This window comes from Ostrea edulis, chromosome 2, assembly GCF_947568905.1.
Source record: "Ostrea edulis chromosome 2, xbOstEdul1.1, whole genome shotgun sequence".
Lineage (NCBI taxonomy): Eukaryota > Metazoa > Mollusca > Bivalvia > Ostreida > Ostreidae > Ostrea > Ostrea edulis.
Window position 1 is genome coordinate 51,957,028 of NC_079165.1, and position 24,087 is coordinate 51,981,114.

Sequence of the window (24,087 nt, forward strand, 5' to 3'; positions counted from 1 at the left end):
ATAAATCCGACAAAACTCAATTCCGTTTTAATCATTTGTTCCTACAATGAAAAGTAAGTAATAAGAACATTTTGACGGACTTATTTTGAAAGAGAAGATTTTCGAGCCTAAAATATAGTTTTGTTATGGTTGATAATGCTGAAATTCGCCAAGCTTAGCGAAATAAAAGGTAGGCGAATTTCGGATAAGCATCGCGTAAATCCGAACACTAGTGGTATAACATGTAAAAATATTTCTCTCTTACCTTAAAAGCTTTAAGATGAAGGTTTCGGATGGTTAAAACCCTTTTTTCTCTTAATCATTTATGAATTATTATTTCTAATTTCCTATGTGATGGGTTAACCGGACCTGTCATCCTGTTGTATAACATCAGTTTGAAATTGGACTAAACTTTACTAAGTTGTTATCATTGTAGTTGTTTTTTTCTGAAATTGATTTATTCCTTTATCCTTTCTATGGGTTAGGTCTTGTATTCAATTGAATTTTCTATTAATCAAGAGCTACTAAGACGAAATTGGTTTCTGTCCGTGTTTTGACAGTTTCTATTTTAATGATATATGCTGAATTAATACCTATGTGGATGAATAGTGTGTGCAATGAATGTAGTGTGTACACTTTTTTTTGGAAAATACATCTCAGCTGACTTTTTAGCACTCACAGCCGAAAATGTAAATAGTGCCTAAAGCACAGTGCATTGTGACGTAAAAACAACTTGGCAGCGATTCAAATCGCAATCTAGTAAGATTTGTGACGTCATTTTTACAATTTTACAACGATTTAGTTACCATCTTGCGACTGTTGATAATAGTTTCTATTAGTTTTGGTACAATATAACACCCCTTGTTAGTAAAACTTAATAAGATGAGATAAAATTGATTTGAATACAAAATAATGATTGCATTTATACATGTAAATATAAATCATATGGAAAAGCAATCTTTAATTTTATATGTATTTGTTAAATCTTATTAAACAAGTATCAATTTTATTAGACCTATGTAGAATATTAGTAGCATACATGTACATGTATGCTATATTACAATTTTGAATATTTTAAGATGTCTAAAAGTATGAAAGATAGAGATTGTTTTTCTTGATTTTATTCAGTACAGTACAATATTTGTATGCGTTTTCCCAGTATATATCCCCTTCCGTAACGTAAAGGCCACATGTAAACGTTCACATGGAGCATGTAAACATTAATATGGAAATATACCAAAACAATGCTGTTCGTATTAATTTATCAAACTTAATTTTAAGATTATCTATTGAAATATGATCGATTTCTATTGGTTCCAATTCAGTCCTTTTAGACCTTTACCCGGTTCATCCCAGCCTGTCCAGGACCGCAATCGATTGAACTGCGATTCCATACACTGTATATGTCATTAAGACTGTTCACCCACTTAGTTACTTATCTAGAAGACCTTTTACGTGCTATTGATATAAATATAAATTTTGTTGGTCGAGAATTATTATCCTTGTCGTATTACAACCAATTTTAAACGAGTGTAGTTCATGTAACAAGCGATAATATTACAGTCGACTATATCACTATCGTTTTAGATAAAAACACTGAATGAAATTGAAAATCCGAATTACATGTATAATGATCACATAAATTAATAGAAATGTTATTATATTTCTTTATATCATATCTGTACTACACGAAAAGGTAACACACACCTTAATTTATGATTTGTCGCGCATATATGTAACCTTAGTATCAAATGTGTGTGATGCGTAATTTTTTCCGGAAATGTCAGATTTTATAATTTCACCATGAGCACAGGGAAGGCGATTGATAAAAGACCCTTTTTATTATTAATCGAAGTAGTTCGTTTATCACACGCAATTATCATCCATCGCCTTGAATGTGCTCATATCTTAATATTGACAAATGTAAGTAAAATTTTGAAGTTTTGAGAAATAGCCATCCATGTAAATTTGGGAGCGTACTATTCTACTATGTGACAATTTGGCGCCATTTCGTTTGTATATTTGAACAGAGGTTGTTGCCCCCAAATGACTTCGATAGGTAAAAGTGTGTCATCTACTTTATTTTTCTTGATTTTACTAGGCCAAATTCATATGCTAAGCGTACCTTCTCCTTTCCTGACTGTGTTGTCAATTTTATAGAGACAATTCGCGTCATGTTGAGTGGGTGTCGCACTTTTCAGCATTGCACGGAATTTTCCATTATTTTCAATCAAAACACCTGTTTATGGTAATGTTTACATTCTCACTAATGAAGGGTAATCACGTTTTTAGCGTATGCGTGCAGTCAACTTTAAAAGTGTTCCCAAATAATATTAAGCACAGCGAAAGAAACTCCTGATGTTATGTCCAAGCTATTTGATCACATGTATGCGATTCCTTATGGTAACATCTTAGTCATTTGATACCATGATTTTTTATCTTGTAGGGATAGGTTAGGGCCACGAAATGGGGTCAAAAATTTTCATGGGAATAAAGATTGCAAAAAAATCTTTTAAAAACCACAATGGCTGAACAACAGAAGGGCAAAGGTGATTCATGTGAGTGATGTGGCCCATGGGCCTCTTGTTCTTTATTAGTGATATAAAGTATGTATGGGCAGCTTCTCTAATAAAGGAAAACAGACTATTGAAATTCTTCATTATCAGGAGATAAAAAATTACATCATGGTCTTCATTTGAATGAAAATTTAGTGACTGTTTTTATTTTAGGATTTACCTAAGTGTCGCCTAAGTGCATATTAATTGCTAGAATTGGCCAAGTTGAATGTGAATTTCCAGGCATAAATTATGAAGGACTGCTCATAGATTGGGTGAAGGCATCAATCTAAATATCCATTTCAGCCAGAGATTTATGGTGACAAAGAGATTCAGTCTGTTTTTTGATTTGCAACTTCATGCATAAAAAATTTGTCATTTCTTATTCAAAAAAGAAAAGGTTGTGCCTTCTATTTACAGTCAATCAAATTATATATTATGTTTATTCCCTAATTCATTGATGCTTTATTAAAATATAATCAATGAACTTGTATGTTTTATTGGGAGAAGAGGCATGATGTTTTTAAGTTTTCATTCAAATTATAGAACACTGTTAACTGCAACAAAAACGTGAATCAGTGAATTCATTAAGTCTTCATTTTTAAAATCCTCAACTTTCCTTTAATAATCATGTTTGTTTCCTAATCACTTTAACAGACAATTCTATTTTTGAACTTGATTTCTCTTCCCAAAAAATATTTGTGTGTTACAGAAAGATTGATAGTTTAATGAGCCTTTTCTCTATAAGGATAAGGTTTACCGGAAATGAAAATGAAAATCCATGTAATAGTGACAGAATACAAGACTTCTTTAGACAGAATTCCATTTTAGCTTTGTAAAACAAAGTCTTCACAAAACTAAAAGTGTTGTTCTGTCTTTGGAGTTTGTCTTCACAAGGGAATAAAAATCTTTTCATGTTTCTAATGTTTTTTAACACTTTTTTCTAGTTATTTTATTCCGTTCATCTTTGGTTCGCTCATGTTTTTGGCTTATGTAAAGAGTTAATTGTGTGTCATCATTTACCTTGCTATTTAAGACTTTGTTAAGATTATACGTTAATGTTAAACTATAATGTTAAAATATTTCAGATGGTAATGACTTTTACAGGATTTTTGCTAGGTCAATTAAATTCTAATTTTTGCTTGAAAATATGCTAAGACATCATATTAGGGTCACGAGGTTCAGATTGCATTGTCTTAAGTTAAATCAAATTTGAAATTCAGGCAACAATATGAAATTCATTTGAAGTTCAAGTCTACAACATTATATCATTGTATTTCTCCATTCTTCTGCCTCTATGGTGAATTACATCAAAAATGTTTTCTCAGTGCTAACTTAGGAAGAACCCAAAGGAAAAGAGGGTAGAAATTCAAATGGTCATTTCAAGCAAATACCTAGGATTAGATTTGGTGATAAGATTATGCCTGGGTTGTTTACAGAGGGACAGGTGGATAGAGTTTGTTAATGTATTTCTCTTGATATGAGGTCAAGCTAACCACAGCCTGAGATTTGCTCCCTGTACAGTGGCCAGCAGGATTTTTTTCCCTCTATTCAGTGAAGGGTTCCCCATTCTATTCTGAAAGTGTCAAGATGTGAAGTGATCTTGTTTGTGGTTTGGCTGTGATTGAGTATCTTCACACTTTGGGGAAAATTCATGGTTTCCATCTGTTTAAGGTTAGCTGAACATTATAAATGCTTCTTCATATGACTTAATTTTCTTCTCTCTCTCTCTCTCCAGAAAATTTAAGGTGTGTTTTGATGAACTCCATAACTTAGAATAATTTTGGTCAATACTAAATTGTTGCCAGTTAGCATATATATTTGTTGTAATGTGTTTAAAAGTCTTGTAATCTATGTCAAGCTGTTTCATTTTGTCCTTTGGGTAAGACCTCAGTTGTCTTAGGAAGTGTATGCAGGGTGGATATAGTCTCAAGATATTCCTGTAATCCTCCTTTTGATTACATTCTCTATCGCACTGATAGCTTCTACGCCATGAATGGTTGGAATTGCAAGCTTAAATACCCTAATACATACCTATGGCAATTTCTTTATCATTGCGCTTTAGACATTATTGGAGATTCAGGGGCATATAGTTCTTGGTCTGTTCATCTGTTTGTCGGCCATAGCGTTTGAATGGATGGTGAAAGGGCTTTCTAAATATTTCACTTGTGTATTCATTTTGACAAGACCTTTCTTTTCCTACCACAATTTTTGTTATAATGACCTTTACCTTGGAGTTTGGCCATATGGGGGCATCAGCATTTCACAAACACATCTTGTTTTAGTTTTCACTTTTTCTTTCTTGTTGTAAAAGTATCCATATAATATGTTAAAGAATTTTTAAGAATATGATTCACACTGTTTATTTAAAATTTACAAATTTGAAGGGATTAATGGCCTACATTTTTGCAGTTACTCCACTTACACCGGAAGTTGGGGGCGCGCTTACGATTGCAGTCCTAAGCTTCACATAAATAGTATTATTATCCTTCAGAATAATACAATCAATTTCATTGGTCGAGGGCTGGTCACGTGGAGGGAGACAATTCGTGATGTTTCCCTCACGTGCAGGGTGACAACTGTGTTGTCTCCCTTTAGAAGATAAATTTTAATGGCACAAGGGATAAAGCTATAACTTTAGTGTTAACAGTAACGGTCACAAATAATAATTGAGAAGAAAAATATTCCCATTCGAATGCAATTTTGCATTTCACTTGATGAAATACGTGTTTGTTTTGAAATATGTTACGAAATGTTTACGTTTGACGTTATGTTTTTGCGTCATTCTACTGTGACGTAACAATTGAAAGCTTTCTCTCGTTTAACTTTCTCTAATCTCAGTGTTTTGCTTTACATCTAATAAATGTATGACAATCACATTGAATGTAAAACAAAATAGTGCATGTAGTTGAGGGTAACATTGGTTTCACCACTTGAAAACTATTGAAAAGTTATAAGAATTGTCTGCAGAGAAAGTTGTTACGAATTTGTTGAAGTTTTAAATTTAAAAAAAGAAGAAGTATGGTACAAGTCAATAAATGTGTGATAGTTTTTTTTAACGTTCAGATTCTTCAGGATAATAAAACTATTATGGACTGTTTAGCAGGGAGACATCACCAATTATCAGGTCTGAGTAGGGTTATCACCCTTAGGCGCATTGGCGCCCTCGAGTGATAACCCTACTAAGACCTGATAATTGGTGATGTCTCCCTGCTAAACAGTCCATAGTTGTATATTAACAAACAGTGCATAGTAAAACTTACATTACCAAATTCTATAGTATACCAAGTTTTAACAGGCTGTATTATATCTATGACAAAAACAAGGTTTAATTTCCTTAATTTTATGGAGAAAACTTTTTAAAGTATGCAAATTGTAGAGTTGGGGGGGGGGGGGGGGGGGGGTATAGGTGTATTTGACGTTTATTTTTGTCCAAATTATGCAATTAATACTGAGGAGTTCAATAGTAATCTGTTTTAAAAATAACAGACACCTAGAATTAAAAGCACAATGAAAGCATGTGATACAATCAGGCACATAGCATTTAGCATTGTAAGGGGGGGGGGGGGGGGGGGGGTTGACTTCATAATATTGCCTAAAATTTCTTGACAATTAAGTAAATTTTAAAAAAGATAATCCAAAGGTAAATAACAGTACTTCACACCACGGGGGTGTAACTATGTCCTGCGATGAAATCTCACAGATGGATAGTGCGGAGGGATTAACACACCGCGGGGGGGGGGGGGGGGGGGGGGGAGAGATATGGTCTAATACGGGATCCGCGTTGGTCGTACTGTATTACATACTGCAGGGTACAGATGTGGGGATAATGTTTAGCTTCTATGATGCGTAGTGTTCATATAAAGCTCACATACCTAGATCGAAAACAAATTAAGAAAACTTTCAAAAACCTTCAATATCACAATTCAAACTCTTGTATTATAGTATTCATAATGCATCTCAAACTTTAGGCCTACCAATATAATCAGACATTTCACCTTAAATACACTGTTTTGCACAAAAAACTGCATTTTTTTGGTTGGAGGAACTTTTGAGTGCTAGCTGCCATACAACAAGGAGCGCAACTTCATAAATGTTTGATGATAATGTATTACTATTTTTAAAAAAGTAAATATGTCACATTTATAAAGATAGGTGTGTGTATTTAAATATTCATGAATATTCATAAAGATGTGATATGTAAATACTTGGTCAATTTAGTCTCTTCATGAAAATGCATGAATGTTCATTCCCTAAATTGAGTCTATGGGCTGAAGTATGACTATTCATATATATATTCATCATTTGTTCATGAAATACATTTCATGAATATTTCATGAAAGGACTCGAGCCACGAACACCCTGTAATGGCCTATGCTTAGGGTGACATCTAATGTGTATTTTACCAATTTTTTCTGTCTTTGATTTCCATCTATACTAATTACTCAAATCACATGTCACTTTGTTTTTGGGAAATCAGATGTTGATTATTTGAAATTAAAAGTCAAACCCATACATGTACTTGATTTTTCTGGATTTTCACTCCCTTTTTGTAACTTTGAGACAATATTTCATCTATTTCGTATGCCTTGCTGGATTGATTGATTGTATCTTGCTTAACGTCTCTCTCAAATTTTTCACTCATATGGAGACGTCACCATGACCGGTGAAGGGCTTAATTCAAATTTAGGCCTTTGCTCGGTGCTTATGGCCTTTGAGCAGTGAGGGTTCTTTAGTGTGCCACACCTACTGCGACACGGGACATCCGTTTTTAAGGTAATCTCCGAGGACCCGTGACATTCACACCTGATACCGAGCATTTGGCGATGGAACTGTCACTACCTGTTTTAACGACTTAGGTCTGTCACGGCTGTGATTTGAACCCCGGCTTTCCACATGCGGGGCAAACGCTCTAATCTCTAGGCCACCGCGGAAGTTTGTCTCGCTGGAAGATTTTATTTTTTCAAATTAAATGAAAATTGGTATCAAAAGTTGTTTTTTTTTGCAATGAAAAAAACTATCAGCAAAGTTTAAACTTCTGTTGAAAACTAATGTCTTTTTAAATATCGTGTGAGCGGAATTGTTGTCTGTACAGCTGGGTGATATCAATATGTGTATGAGGGGAAAGACCTGATTACCAGTGCCAATTGTGTTGTTTCGTTAAATTTGATAGGTATTACAAAATTTCTATTTAATTTTTTAAAGCAAGTATTTCCACATACATTTTCTATCAAAATTTTGAACCACAAGTCAGTCCTGGAAATGTGTAACACGAGTTTGTAGACACTCTAAGCCACATATTTTGCTCTATTTATTTCAGACTTCGCATGTAGTTTTGAGTTTTGTTATTAAAAGATGAAAAACCCTATCAATTTTGAGAGCAAAGGTCAATGTCACTACATGACTACTAGAAAAATCATGTAGACACTCATTGCGAGGGAATGTGCTCTGCTTTGCAGAGATTTTTATTTATTTATTTAGGTTTTCAATTGTTTAGGATGTCGAGAAGTTTCAACAATTGTAAAGTCAACTTCTCATGTGGCTGTTTCCCCTTTTTATACGCCCGTCTTTAGACGGGACGTATTATGGTACAGAGATGTCTGTCCGTCCGTCCGTTCGGGGTTTTCTCTTTATAATTTCATTTCCCTTTCACATATCATGCTGAAACTTGCTGTGTAGCTTCTTTGTGGGTCACTCTAGATCATCTGCAATTTTGATCCATTTCGACCTTTTTTCCAGGAGTTTTGCCCCTTTATTTGGAAATAATTATTATATGGAGGGTACATAATTTGTCCGCCCTACTCCTCCCACAGTTTTCAAGTGAGAGCCTTCTTATTTTGTGGAGTGTTTGTATGGGTATTGAAGATGTGCATGTGGGATGGATTTTGATTTTCTACAATTTTTGAGAAAATTACAGGTTGTTGAATTTCAAGTTTTTGAGGAAATCTCGATTTTTAAGCTAAGATCCTTTGTTCATATGAAAGTTTGTCACAGCCTCATGATGGCTGATACTACCTAAAGCAAAGTTATACAAATTATAGCACAAGAAAAACACCCTATGTAAGTATTTCACAGGCGTATTATGTACCGTTTGCGGTACTCTTGTTAAAAACAATGCTTGCTAATTACGAAGGATGTTCGGATTTTTATTTTCCTTTCTGATCGATTTTTTTTATTGAAAAAGAATGGTGAGCATGTTAATTAAACAGATACTAGCAATAATTATTTAAGATATAATTCGTTACTTTTGCAAAACGATATATGTATGTGTGGAAGGTATGGTTATCTGGGACAGTCATGAAATCAGATGATGGAAATCATTACAAGCTATGTACCAAGTCTCAGTATTTCCAAACAAAGTGGGAAAATAGATAAAATTTTGTTTGTCATTTTTCAGTACCATAGTGACGTTATTTTGTTAAGATTTGGTACAAATTCATTGACAAATACAGCAATCATTCACATAATATGTTATCCTGCTTAAAACATCCCGGATATTTACAACGGGACAATAGATTTTGCCGTCAAAGTGGAGCAGTGGTTATATAGGCCGATCAAATTCTGTTTGAAGCTTGGTACAAATATATCTTGATAAGACTTCCGTTCTGACTAAAGAATAGCTAAAACGGTGTGGACGATAAATGTGGAGTCTCTTAATAGCTGGCATAAATGAGCTACCGACAAACTACTTAAACCACTTAAGATGTCACCCTATAATATAATTGACAAAGACCTATATTGTTTTTAAATTGTTGTCATGGAAACCAAATTCTAATTTGTTTTACTTTTTAGACATAATTTTTTTGGGATAGTTATCTTTTGAACAGATTCAGCACCTAAACAATATTATGCATTATATAACATTCATAATTTTCTTCAAGAATATTGCATGTGTTAAAACTTTTTAAGTACTGGAAAATGGCTTCATGAGGTATCCAACATCTTCAACTCCAGAGCGCTATATGAAACCATAGCAACCCGTAACTCATTGATTCTCATCGTATTATGAAAGTCAACGTCCTAAGGAGCATTTTTGGTAAAACTCATTAAAATCTAAGAATAGGCCATTTTGGTGGTTCGTGGCTCAAGTCCTTTATGAAGAATTCATAAAAGTTCCTGAAGTTATGAATTTCATCTCACAGGGGTACAATTGCATGTAAGACAGAATGTCTTTTTCACGTTAGCTATCAATATGTAGAAACTTCACCTCTTGCTCATGAGAATTCAGGTGGAATTTTATTTGCAAATCCTACTCTAACATATAGTCTTAAAATCTGCACATAAGCATATCTGTAAAACTATCTAATTTGCATATGTTTCTAATCCAGTTCTCATGCACAGCTCAAGAGTTACACATGAACAAAGGCTAGGTTTTTCTGTACAGGCCTGAGGCCTGACTCTTGGACAGGTCAAAAATAGTCATATAGTCTTAATGTAACATTATGTAAAGTCTTTCATCAGTATGCCAGGACACTTTCAGAGGCATTTTTATTTTAAGAATACATTGTGTTTTATTCTCTGCTGAATACTGGAATTGTAGCTTAGGTATGAAGGACAGGAAAGCTATTATAAATTTTGTAGTCCTTGGGGCTAGTGATACTTTTTAACTTGATCAGGTGAACAATAAGGCCTGTGGGCTTCTTGTTGGTGGTTGATTTGTGGTTAAAAGTTATGCAATTGGAAGAAACTGAGTATGAAAGAATTTATAATTTTTTAATGGAAGATGCAGGAATATTACTATGAAAGATGAGTGATTCAGATAAGAAATTGACAGAATGAATTCACTATCATTCTATGTATGTGTCAAGTAGTTGTTCACTAGCATGGAAATGTAAATGCCCTCAAGCTTGTGTTTCTTTAGCATATTTACCTCTAGTTTATCTACACAACTAATTATCATATTTGTTATTTTCTGGAATTTTAACACAAACAGAGCCATATTGTGAATAGCACTTATACACTCTAAAGCCACCTTCCATACTTTTTGGTATCAATTGACATTTTCATAAAGCATTTGATGAGGTATATACCTTATTAATTCTACTGCAAGAAAGCAAAATACTGCAGTAATTTTTTGTTGTTGTTGCATTTTTATATTGGTGTGAATTAACCTGATTACATTCCAGGCCCATATCTCCCCTTTTCCTTTATCAAACTGTTTTACTCTCTGTGGGCAAAACAACAAAGGGGATTTGTCTTGCAGGCTTGAATTTGGTAATCTAATTTTCTTTGCAGCATTATAGTATAATTGGGGTCAGGATAGGTTTTCTTCCTTGGGTCTATCAGACAAAATTTGTGTCAGGTACTGGTATATTGGATTTGATATTCTGCTTGGATTAGAAGGAAATTGGCTTGTTGAAAAAAAAATCCAATGCCCTTATTCTAAAGTTGAGGTAGAGGGGAAATTTTATGTTTAATCACAGGTGATTTAGATATTGCATGACACATTTATCTCCCCTTCATATGGAATGTTTTGTATGTGATACTGCTAAATTAACACAGAAAGTATGGGGAACAAAATGCTTCTGATATCAAAGGTTAATTTCATATTTTCTGCAGGCTTTCCAGATTTACTTGACATTTAATATGTAACCTCCAAAGGGTTTTGTTATCATTTTTAGCTCACCCGAGTTGAAAGCTGAAATGAGCTTTTCTGATCACCTGTTGTCTGTCATCTGTCTGCAAACTTTTGATATTTTGATCTTCTCCAGAACCATTGGGTCAATGTGATCCAATCTTGACACAAAGGGTCGTCCAAGTTTGTTCATTTCAGGATCAATCCATACCCCCCTTGCAAGGGGAGATAAGCAGCAATTTGTCAAAATAAGGTGAGGTAATTCGTTATCTTCTCAAGAACCACTAGGCCAGAAAATAAAACTTGTGAACTCTTGTTTTCTTAAAGAATGCAGATTCAAAATTGTTCAAATCATAGACCCCATGGGTAGTTTGGGGCCACAATTGGGGATCAAAGTTTTAAATGGGGATATGTAGCAGTGATTTTTTCCCCTTATATAACTGGTACCGATAAACGGTACCATTCCCAATGCCAAAAACCATTGATTTTTCCCAATTTTGAGACTAAAAATTCCCAATTTACTTGCCGAAAAATAGACCGCTGACATCGTAATTTACTTAATCTGAAACGTTGTAGAAGTTAACTAAAATGTCCACTTCCGGTATTAAATCGAAAGTACAGATCATAGCAGTCTGCGTGTTTTGTAGAACTACGACGATTCTAAAACGAGCCTATGACGATTCCTTATGTCTCACAACAGCAAATATTAGCATAAAAATGTTTGTAAAGAGACAACTACTTCTACTTTTGTTCTCTTTTTTCTTTTCTTTTAGTTGAAATCATTTGCCGATACATTGGTAGAAAATTCCCAATTTCTTCGATTTTGACGCTATTTTCCCCAATTGAATGGGTACCAGTACCAGTGGGTAGAAAAAAATCGCTGTGTAGGAAACAATCTTTTAAAATCTACTTCTCAAGAACAGCAGGGCCTTGATTAGTCATATTGATATATGCAAGCATTCTCAGGTAATGCAGATTCAGGTTTTGTTCAAATTATGGCGGGAAGGGGGGAAGGGACCATAATGGGGGAACAAAATTATGTGTTTAAGAGATAAAGATTTTGTTTTCATGTATGTTGCAGGATAGCCTCTGAGGTCGAGAAATGTTTTGAAATATAAAAGCAGAAATTAAATATTTTCTAGTGTTTGGCGCATCTCATTTTCTTTCAAACATGCTATTTTCTATTAAGTCATCTATATGTAAACAAAAACATAGCACGAGTCTTAATTGTTTACATTTCAAAGAATTGTGAGTGCTGTATCGTGCTTGTAACTCAACAACTGATATTCAAATTTTGGTTGGCCATCAGAAATACTTTAGTTAAGCATTGTAAACAATAGAAATGGGACTGTTCACCCACCTAGTTAAATACTTATCTAAAAAACATTTTACATGGTATTGATATAAATATAATTTTTGTTTTAAAAGATCTGAAGAGAATGTCATTCTTACCTATACCATAACCTGGACTTCAGCAAAAAAATCTTCAAAATGACACGAAATATCTTATATATATGTTGTATTTGAATATTTAGTTACCCGTATATATACTGTATTTTAAAATTTGATCATTTTACAAATTTTTAAATAGAGAGTACAGGGCTGGGATCATTTACATTGGAAATGTAATTGTTAAATACTTTCAATACGGGACTTTTGAGATATGAATCCACTCTGATTTTTATTGCGTGTTGAACGTAATTTGTAGGGCATGTCACTTCCGGATAATAATAACAACTACGTAAACAAGCATGGAATACTTCAATTCCTGCACTAGAATGCTATCTTTCAGAGAAAGAAATCACTACAACCATTTATAGGAAAATGCATTTGATTAAATTATGTGAGTTGGCGTGGGAAATAAATCTTAGGAATATCTTGAGGATATCGGTAAAATTTCACACCTTACATCCAAGGATCCGCATCTAAATGCGCCTTTTTCCCTTCCATCTAATCCACACCCAGGTACTAAGCACCAATAGTGATTTGGATCGTCATCGTACACCTACACATAGCTCTTTACCGATTTGCAATTGATTACTATCATGTGACCGCGGTGTATAAACGTTGATTCTAATCGGTCATTCAGGCACATCCCGAATGTTCCGTATTACAGAATACCATACATTTTGATTTTAACTAATGTAATTAATTACTCTCAATTGCTTTGAAGAATGTAATGAAATACATTTAAGGTAGCTCCATCCTCATGTGACTTATCAATATTAATGGTTAAAAGTGGAAAAACTTTATTAATTTCTACTCAATATAGTTTAATTCAATTAATAACCAAAGAAAATATATATGTTGCCACCTTTTTAAAGATGTCAGACATACAAAAACAGAAGTATATACACTGTATCAACATCAGAAAATCACACATTTTCGTTAAACAGAATAATAAGAATAGATAAAAACTTGTTGAAATGACAAAATTTAAATATCAACAGTTTTAAAAAACTGCTAATTCATAAATATGTATAGATTAATCATGGATATTAGGGAAACCAATGTATAATAGACATCCAATTGAGGAAATTCCAGCACAGGAGTTATTGCCCTTGACAACATTTTTTAAATCATAAATAATTGATTATCTATGGAAAATATAAAAATTTTCAATATTAATATTTTACCAGATTTTTTATAATATCCAGTGAATAATATTCCTCAGAAAGATATATTTCTATCATGCGCAAAGATTAATTTATTAAAATTTTTGCAAAAATCTATGACATCACATGAGGATCGATCAACCTTAAATTACTGAAGTTTGTTTTAAAAATTTTGAAGTGAACTGTGAAAGGGGTTCACACCTGAACAAAATTAGACCTTCATCTATAGACCTGAGTCAGTCTTTACTCCAGAGTGTAGGATTGTAGGAATCCCTACTTAGCATTATACCCCCCCCCCCCCCCCCCCCTTTAAAATTGCTTTTCTTGTGGGCTTAATCCTGCACATAGCATCGTATCGTATTTCTCCCCGGATCTAATACAGGTTTTAGCTCACCTGAACTGAAAGCTCAAGTAAGCTTTTCTGATCGCCTGTTGTCCGTCGTCTGTCCGTCCGTCCGTCTGTCTATAAACGTTTTACATTTTCGACTTCTTCTCCAGAACCACTGAGCCAATTTCAACCAAACTTGGCCAAAAGCATCCTTGGTTGAAGGGCTTTCAAGTTTGTTCAAATGAAGGGCCATGTCCCTTTCAAAGGGGAGATAATCACAAAAATGCAAAAATAGCGTGGGGTCATTTAAAAATCTTCTTCTCAAGAACCACTGGGCCAGAGGAGCTGAAATTTACATGAAAGCTTTCTGACATCATCTAGATTCAAGTTTGTTAAAATCATGGCCCCCGGGGATTGGTTGATTGATTGATTGATTGATGTTTTCTACCACACTCAACAATTTTTCAGTTATCTGGTGGCGCCCAGGTTTTTTTATTGGTGGAAGAGAGAGCCCAGATACAATGTACCTGGGAAGAGACCACTGACCTTCCGAAAGTAAACTGGGAAACTTTCTCACTTACTGGCATGAGCGGGATACGAACCCGCGCCAACCAGAGGTGAGAAGCCGTGTGATTTTGAGCATGATGCTCTAACCACTCGGCCACGGAACTGATGCCACAAGAGGGGATCAAAGTTTTACATACAAATATATAGGGAAAATCTTTAAAAATCTTCTTCTCAAGAACGTGACTGAGCCAGAAAAACTGATATTTACATGAAGGCTTCCTGACATAGTGCAGATTGAAGTTTGTTAAAATCATGGCCCCCGAGGATAGGATGGGGCCGCAATAGGGGATCAAAGTTTTACATACAAATATATATGGAAAATCTTCACAAATCTTCTTCTCAAAAACTACTGGGCCAGGAAAGTTGAAATTTACATGAAAGCTTCACGACATACACATGTAGTGCAAATTCAAGTTTATTAAAATCATGGCCCCCGGGGGTAAGATGAGGCGACAATAGGGGATCAAAGTTTTACATACAAATATATAGGGAAAATCATTAAAAATATTCTGAAGAAAAATCACTAGGGCAGAAAAGTTTAAATTCACATGAAAGCTTCCTGACATGGTCCAGATTAAATTTTGAGAAAATCATGGCCCCCGGGAGTAGGTTGGGGCCACAATAGGGATCAAAGTTTTACATCCGAATATATAGGAAAAATCTTTAAATATGAGCCAAGGTGACTTTGGTGAGCGATGTGGCCCATGGGCCTCTTGTTCTACTTTGAATCATTAATTTTCATAAGTGACATGAGGTTGGAGCTACCTTAACTTCAACATGTAGAAATAAATAAAATTGTACTAATTTTCACACATTTTTATGCTTTTTTGAGGCTTGCAGAAACCTAATTTTCTACAGTGGCTGGGGGCTTTGCCCCTGTACCCGACAAGAAGACCTTAAAGTGGCTCCTTCAACCTCCAGTCTATTCAGATATTTTCGAAAGTTCACAAAATCATCACTGGAATATATAGGAAAACACTTTTAAATGTTCTCCTCAAGAGCAGCAGGGCCAGGATTAGTCATATTAGTAAATAAGAATCCCCAAGTAGTGTAGATGAAGTTTCTTCAAATCAATGTCCTCAGGGATAGGTTTGGGCTACAATACAGATTCAAAATTTAACATGAGAATGTATGGGGGAAATTCAAAAATCTTTTTTTTTTTTTTAAAGAAAAAACTTTAAAGATATGGACCATTTGGTTAGGGTGGAGCTAGAATTGTGGACAAAACTTTACTTGATACATGAATTATAATGGGAATATAGGGCATCCCTATGTTGAGTGGATTCTAGTTGGGTTAAGTCATTACCCCATGTGACTTAGGTGGGATCATGATCATGAGATCAAAAATTTTTGTGGGAATAAAGAGGGTGAAAAATCTTTTGACTCACGTGAGCATTGTAGCCCCATTGGCCTGTTTGAATGGAATTGGTTCACTTGCTAAACAATGCCCCCTGGTACATGCTCTTTGAATTGCAGAGTAATGATTTTCAAAATGTAGATATGAGCCTGTAACTACTGCTAAAGGAATTCGTTTGTTTTAGAGTTTTCCTACAGTGAGTAAATATTTTTTTTTTTTTTTTATTTCTAAATTACATGTATTTATATATATATTGGGGAGTTATTCCCCTTTGGCAAAATTTTATGGCTATATCTCAGTGAAATACACTTAGGTTTAGCATTTCTTTCTCAACAGGAGCTTAAGTTGGCATTATAATTTTTTGACATCAGACCTTAGCCACAACATTCCCCGATGTGCTGTTTTGAAAATAGATACAAGTATCTGGTTAATTTACTTTGAAAATAAGGAAAATTTGTAGCTTGTTTCTCTTTTATCTAGAGACAGCTAATTCAGGTGATCACTGTCTGTAATGTTTTGCAGAAATGTGCACTTTAAAATGGGTGATTATTGCAATTATTCACAGCTAAATGATTCATGTGATAACATTTAAATGTGAAAGTTGATATAGTAATATTTGACCATGAAAAATGTTCTCAGAGCTATTAAAAAAATGGAATTTTAAAGAAAATTGCTGTAAATCAAATAGCACAGAGACCATGCAACAATTTCCTCCTAGGGAGAGAGATCATGCACTTGGCCTCTGCATGGAACTGTTTTTGGGGATTGCGTTGTGGGCAAATACCCAAAAGCAAAAACTTTTAAGGTCATAGGATACCCAAGATTTTGGACACATCAGATAAAGTAAAAATTGTGTTTATGTGGGATTTTCTATTACTTGATCAAACAATAATATCAATCAGTCATTAATACATGAAATACACCAATAAAAAGTTCTTTTTGAAGGATTTCAATTTTTGGATAATTTTTTTCCCATTGAAATTTCAAATAAAGATGTGTTCATAATGCAAAATTAAAGGTGTTTTTTTTTAATGAAAATTTTGTGGTAAATATGGGTTTTTAGCAATATCAAAACATTTACAAGTAGTTTTACAAAATTCTATAGCATTTTTTTGGAGTATCCTATGCCCTTAAGTTAATGTTTGTCATATTGTTTGAATTCATGAGATTTCTTTTCAAAACATTACAATTTTAACAAGTGCCAAGTTGAGGGTGGGATCATCTAAAAATCTTCTCAAGAACCACTGGGTCAGAAAAGCTGAAATTTACAGGAAAGCTTCCTGACATAGTGCAAATTCAAGTTTATTAAAATCATGACCCCCGGGGATAGGATGGGGCCACAATAGAAGATCAAAGTTTTACATGCAAATATATAGGGAAAGAGAGAGAAAATAGCATGTGCGATATCGGAGTACTCCAAGCCCAACTGGAAATTCTAAATTCCACCCTCTAAAATCACTACAGTCCTTAAGGAGGTATGCTACACCAGAGAAATTTGATATGGATGAAAAATGGAGGATATATATACAACAATATTTTGAAATTTAAAACATTCAATCTACAGTTCAGCAGTCGATGTGTTTACCTACTGAGCTACTCAGCTAGGCGATGATTTTTTAAATGAATAGACAAATATTGCTGATATTTATATTTTCATCCATGTTTTAAAAGGAAGTCAGCCATTTGACCATGTAGAGTACCTCCTTAAGAGTTATTGCCCTTCCATTCTCCTTTATTGCCTCCCTAGACATATTACAGGGATCTAGTATTTGTGTGTGTAAGGGGAGATTTAGTTTTGAAATACTGCATAAATAATGAATATGATTTTCTGGAATATATATTGAAATAAAGGGATTTATTTTCTGTAAAGAGGTTTTCGTATTTGTAGTAAAGCATCCCAAAAAGTTGGGGTTTTTTTTTGCTTGAATTGTAAACAATTGTGTGGGGATATTGTTTAAGATATTAACCACCATAGGAACAAGGTATGTTGGGCTGCACCCAGAAATTTAAAATTTTAGAAGTTACCCTTCTGAAAATATTAAATCATTCCCAATGCCTTTCACTTGAATATTTTTTATTGAAAGCAATGGTTTTAATAGCTTCCAGAATTGTTAAAGTATACTTTACACATAATTTTCTGGTTTGAATTTTGAGTCAAATATAAATCACAGCTCTAAATGAAAAAAAGTTTGCCATTGTTTGAATCATTTCATATTGCACTCAAAATGGGGTCATGGGTGTTCTGATGATGGGCTCTTGGAGAAAGATGTATTGAAATCTGAAATTGCAGTTCTGTTGACTTTCATTTGAAATACAATATATTGTGATTTAAAGTGGATTTTATTAAAGTTTCTTTTGATTCCATTATTTGCATCATGTTTGATAAAATAGAAATTCTTCGAAAGGTCTGAATAATTTGACTACTTTTTGAACACTAAAGATTTGAGAATGCTAAAAGGTCTTGTAAGATGGAAAATTTACCTATTCACCTAACAATACACAAGAAAACTCACTAAACATTCCCACTGTTTGCAAAGATGTAATTAAAAAATTTATTTTAAAAAGTATAAAATTGTAGATATTACTCAATCTGTGTCAAATATTTGTGTGACAGCTGCAGTACAAAGGCAATGGGGTTATGTAGATATGGTTTCTTGTTGTACATAATGTTTCGATTATGCATTTGAAATACTTTTTTTTAATGATCCTTCCTAATGCACCATGCCACAATTACTTAAGAAGTTTATGATAATTATTTTCAGGCTGTGTTAAAGATACATGATTGAAATAGTCAGAAAGAAAGAAACATTGGTCTAGCAAGTCTGCATATGTTTGACATCCTGTGCAAAAATACCTATGTTTATTTTTCTGATGAACCCTATATAGCAGTTAATTACATAAATTTTAAACAGAACAAAGCATTTGTCAGTGTTTATTTCATGAAAGTGTATATTTTTTGGCTGGATTGCCATTTCCTGTGAAAGAAATTAAGACATAATAACAATTTTGTTTTCATATTTAACAGATGAACTAAACTTAAGAGAATCAAAGTGAAAACATTTATGGAATAAGGTTCGATCTAGAACAATGCCAAGTGAAAAAAGTATGACTTTTTCCAGAACCCACTGGCCAGGAAGTCTAGTTAATTATTTAGTTACATGCAGACTTTTAAAAAATAATTGGTAAAAAGGATACATGATGCCACCCGCAAGCATTGCAAACAATTCCTAAAGAAATTTTCTATGTTCTGGCTTCTCTATGTAGAAATGTGTCAGTTGAAAGATGGTTGTTTTTTTGGGTTTTTTTTTTTTTTGGAGGGGGGTATTTCATGCCCACATATTGAAGATACGGTTGGTGGTGGTGTGTATTACTTTAGCCTTTTTTATAACCTTTGAATGGTGACTAATAGGGCTCTCATACATGTATTCATAGACCTTGATCTTGGAGTTTGACCTACTTTTAAGAAGAGTTAGATTAAGAGCAATTCTCTGTAACACCCAAAAAATTCTGAAGGGGTCCGGCACACATGGTCTCAGATTTTCATAAAACTTACAGATTAAAGAAATTACCCCACAAAATGACAGAAATCAAACATATTTTATTATTTTTATGCATGGTTGCCATGGAAACCATGATAGTGGATTTTGACCAAACTCCAATTCATAGCTGTAATTATTTTCATGATGGTGAAGAAATTGATATTCCTATAATTATGATGTGATTGAGAATAATTTAAGTTGATATAAGTGTAGACTTGGAGGCAATCAAAAGATCGATGTCAGATAAAAATCTAAATTTAAATAGGGGGATCGAGGGGGAGTAAAAACTCCCGTAAGTTTATGTCATCCAACATCGATTACAATTTTGTGGAAAAAGAAAAGAGACAAGTGACTGTTAAAAACCACATAATAATATTACATTTTAATGAAAATTAATAGTTTTAACGTACACTTTCATTTGTGAATAAACAGTAGAAAAGGTATATACAAAATGTTATTTATACTCATGTTTTTACTTGTTAATCGATTAGTTTCAACATTCATCATATTTAGGTTTAATGGGGGTGGGTCTTGGTGAAAACTGTCAATTTATAGTTTTTTTTATCAGACATAGAACTTATGATCTCGCCCCTTAGTTGAAACAAGTGATGTTTTTGGAAATAATTTTCAACACAACAGCAACGAAATCATACAAACATTTCATTCGGTATAGCGAGATTTAAAAAAAAAAGAATTATATCTTTTGTATTTCAGATTGCAAAAATTTAATGTAAATATTTTTGTTTTTGTTTTAAGATTATTTTGTCAGTTAGAATTGATCAGAGATAAATATGAATTCACTTAAGAGTTTTAGTCATAAAATTATATATTTGTTTTTTTTTAATAGTTTCCCTCCACTTTTGCGCATGCATTCTTTTTTCATTTTGTCCTCATTATAAAGATCAATTCTTTCACTTTGGAGTTCTGAATGACTATGCAAAGAAAAATAGGCAACTTTGAAAGAACAGTGAGCGGTTTGTGAACGTAAGAGGTTGGTGAACGGTGAACGCACCATGAACGAATGGTGAACGCACTTTGATCGAATGGTGAGCGAATGGAGAATGGTAAAGTAGAACGTTTTAGGGACTGTATATATACAAGATCTGTTCATACTATAATTTCACAAATCATCTACAAAAACAGATAGGATGTGTAAGTTTGCATTCTGTACTTAAAGAGTGTGAGCTTCTTTTTCATTAGAGGTGTAGTACATATTCTTTTATAATTCGGTGTCAAAACTTTGAAAAATGGAATCTGCAGTTGAAGAGAAACACTTGAGTGATGGTGATTTAACAGGCATGAAATTCTTTGGACATGATAGCTTTAACAGGAAAAAAGTATGTTGAGAAATTGGTGCAAATGTCAGATGTCTTGATTTCCCATTTCTCATTCAGAATGAATAATGAAATAATGGCTATTCCAGAATTACAAGAGAAAGAGATTTTCACTCAAAAAATTGTTTGAAGGAGGCTTCTAAAAGGGGAAAATCATTTGTTCAGCAAGTCAGAAAATGATTGAAGATGACACATTTGTTGAATTTTAAAATCTTTTTTTTTTTTGGCGGGGGTGGGTGTGGGTATGTAATTGAATGTCGATATATTATTTGAAAATTCATTATAGAGTATTTTGTGCATTTCTGATTTGTGGGGAAAATCTTGTTCTTCAGCAAAGATGTTCAAATAAAGCTCTGAAATTCGATGTGTTGGATGAAAATGCCATTAATCTTCTTTTTTTAAGTTTAAAATTTATGTTGTAATGCAAATCAAATCAGATGTTCTGTTATAGGGGCCCTTCTGCTGGAAATGTGAACTTCATAGTTCAGAAAGTAAAATGTATTTAAAAATTCAGCATCAAATGAGGCCAGAATGATTAATAGGGAGAAAACCTAGTGAATGGTATGAAATTTCTGTTTTTGATAATTTTTCATCATTGCCACAGTGGATCTAAATGTGTTTATGTTTTTATTTGTTATCAATATGGCAGAAGAAGCAGGATCCAATTTCCTCCCCTCTTTGCCTCTGGGGAAACCACGTGGAGTTATTTATATTTTGACAGGGCTAACAAAAAAAACTTGCCAGTGTTATTTGATACTTGGATACAAATTTACTGCAGAGGTTCTCATCTCGTTTCTAGCTCTTGGTGTGTACACAAAATCAGCCATTAAATGTGTGCATGTGTAGCATTCTGGAAGGAAGAAATCTTTGCTCCTGAGTGTTTTGTTTGGATTTATCCTCCACTTTCCTCTGACTGGTGAATGTAAATTGTGATTATTTATGATGGCAAGACAGGACACAAATTGTACATTGTGTAAAATAACAGATTCATCATGCTGGACATTGGAAGTCTCTTTGTGAATGGTGGAAAATTGATGTAGCTACATTAAATGTTGTGAGCTGAATTTTATAGTTCAGCAGAGGTAACCCTACAATAAAACTTCTGTGGAATGGGTGCTACATGTAGTTCGCAAACAAATGTTGATATACAAATCTTCTCATAAATCAGCCTGTTTGTATGCTTATCACTTGCAGATACATTGGGAAATATAAGAAATAACTTTAAGTGGGAAATAATTACATGATTATCACAGGTAGGTATTGGGTTCATGAGCAATTTAATTGTTACTAAATGGTTTTTGAGAATGGAGAAGAAATAAACATTGCATGTGAATTCTTAGATATAGATGCCATTTTAACATCTGAATTGAGTGAATCATCTTAATCTTGGATACCAAATGGGTTTTCATGTTTTAAGGAGTTGTGGTACTTTTTGAATTGGGAGTTCTTATTGTGTGAGGCAGGGCAAAGAGAAATGAAATGGGATGTAAATTTAAAGTTATAAAAAAGAGAATGAACTTGCTCATGCCAGTGGCTAGTGAGAACCAGATCTAGGTCAAGCACAGCACATCTCATCTTGGTAGCTTCTGTGCCTGTATGGTGTAAACCCAATTCTTAACACAACATGTGCAGAGTTTTTTGATCAAAAGGAAGAACAGACTAGCAAAACCAGCTCTAGATCATTTCTATACAAGTTAATCTTTCAATTATCTCTTTTGATTCTTAAGCCAGAAAAGAAATTTTGTACATGTACCGTGTTTCCGTGCTACATTTGCCTTAATTATGTCAATTTGTTACTGGGGCTGCTCCTATGTTCAAAGGTTCAGGCTGGAAAAGCTTTTTTTCCTATAAGTTGTGGATATTTAAGCTGGATAGTAATTAATTTAGCTCATCTGTGACCAGAAATACTTGCATTTTAGTTAATTATACATGCCTAAATGAAACAAAATTAACTCATTGATGGTATAAACTTCTTTGGATATGACAGTATTATTTTTGCATCTTCACAGCTGGTGTTCATAATTGTCAGCTTAAATATTTCATTAAACATTGATGAGACAAAATTATCACTGTAAATAAAAGTGTTTTTGACACAAGTTTGGACCCATATGTCGCATTCCTTTCATTCACACACAGGCTGGAACATTCTATTAAAATAACCAGTATAACCCCCCCTTCCCCCTATATAAACTAGAAATTGAATTTATTTTGATTAGAATGATGAATCTACTTTAATTACAGTACATGTATATAGAAAGTGCTACAGTAAAAACATGTTTATGAGTCGATCAATACAGGGTATAGGTAAAGAACACACATTATAGACTAGCAAAAGAAAGAGGAGAATGTTTTTGACATGGAGAAATGTGTCATTAAGCTCATTTAAATCCATAAATATATAAGCATCCAAACAAGGGTGGATTTTTTTAGAACAGGAAACAAGTTAATTGTCAACAGGACTGAGTTCTGGTGTTTATGTATATTTGGATTCTCAACCACAAAAACTTTATGCATTTCTATGTTGCTAGTTTGCATAATTTAAAAAAAAAATTTCCTTGAACATTAAATGCAATTTTTAATGCAGTCAACATATACTCACTTGTTTTATCTAGCTTTTAGATGTTACTACCCATTTCATATTGAAGGGGAACTTTTGAGAATCGGGGATGAGGTCCCAGGGGGAACGGAAAGTGTTGGGAGTGGGGTCCTTCTCAGATTACAATATCTCAGAACACAATTGTATCTATAAATGACTGATCACTGATCATTATTTACATTGTTGGACTTTGAAAATAAATTACATATTAAGGATTTCTGTTGAAAATTCATATACAATCATATGTATTGGGTATTCTCCAATTTAAGATTTTTCTATCACCTTTGAAAGGGGAAATGTTCAGTTTTTGGTCAAAAGGCCAGGGAAAGGTACCCTTTACAGGTAGTAAAAAGAACCTTCATGAATTCCTGTCACTACAGTATTTTGCACATTGGTTTTTTAATTGTTTGTTAAATAGAATACAATAATTGAATATGTTATGATTTCACAAAATAAGACAGAAGATAACATTTTGCCATGACATGATAGAAAATGAATTGTTTTTGTTCTGTCTGTCATTCCCCGTCATTCTGTCTGGAACTTTCACATGAGACAAGACCTTTCCGTGAGTACTAATATGTTTGACCCTGTGACCTTGACCTTGGAGTTTGACCTACATTTTGAAAACTTTAACCTTGCTAA

The 24,087-nt window shown here is 33.6% G+C and overlaps 1 protein-coding gene across 11 annotated transcripts in view; it reads left to right on the forward strand.

Moving 5' to 3' along the window:
• The window catches only part of LOC125682084 (cell adhesion molecule-related/down-regulated by oncogenes-like), a 230,502-nt gene that overhangs the window by 15,442 nt on the left and 190,973 nt on the right, over positions 1-24,087 (forward strand). For 3 of the 11 annotated variants that reach the window (XM_048922477.2, XM_056154421.1, XM_048922481.2), the window contains exon 1: positions 21,081-22,102. The exons of 5 other annotated variants lie outside the window; for them this stretch is intronic. The gene's annotated coding sequence lies outside the window, so the exon portion shown is untranslated. Of the gene's footprint in view, positions 1-21,080; positions 22,103-24,087 lie in introns of those variants that run through there. 3 more of the 11 variants (XM_056154423.1, XM_056154420.1, XM_048922480.2) reach the window with 3 other exon arrangements.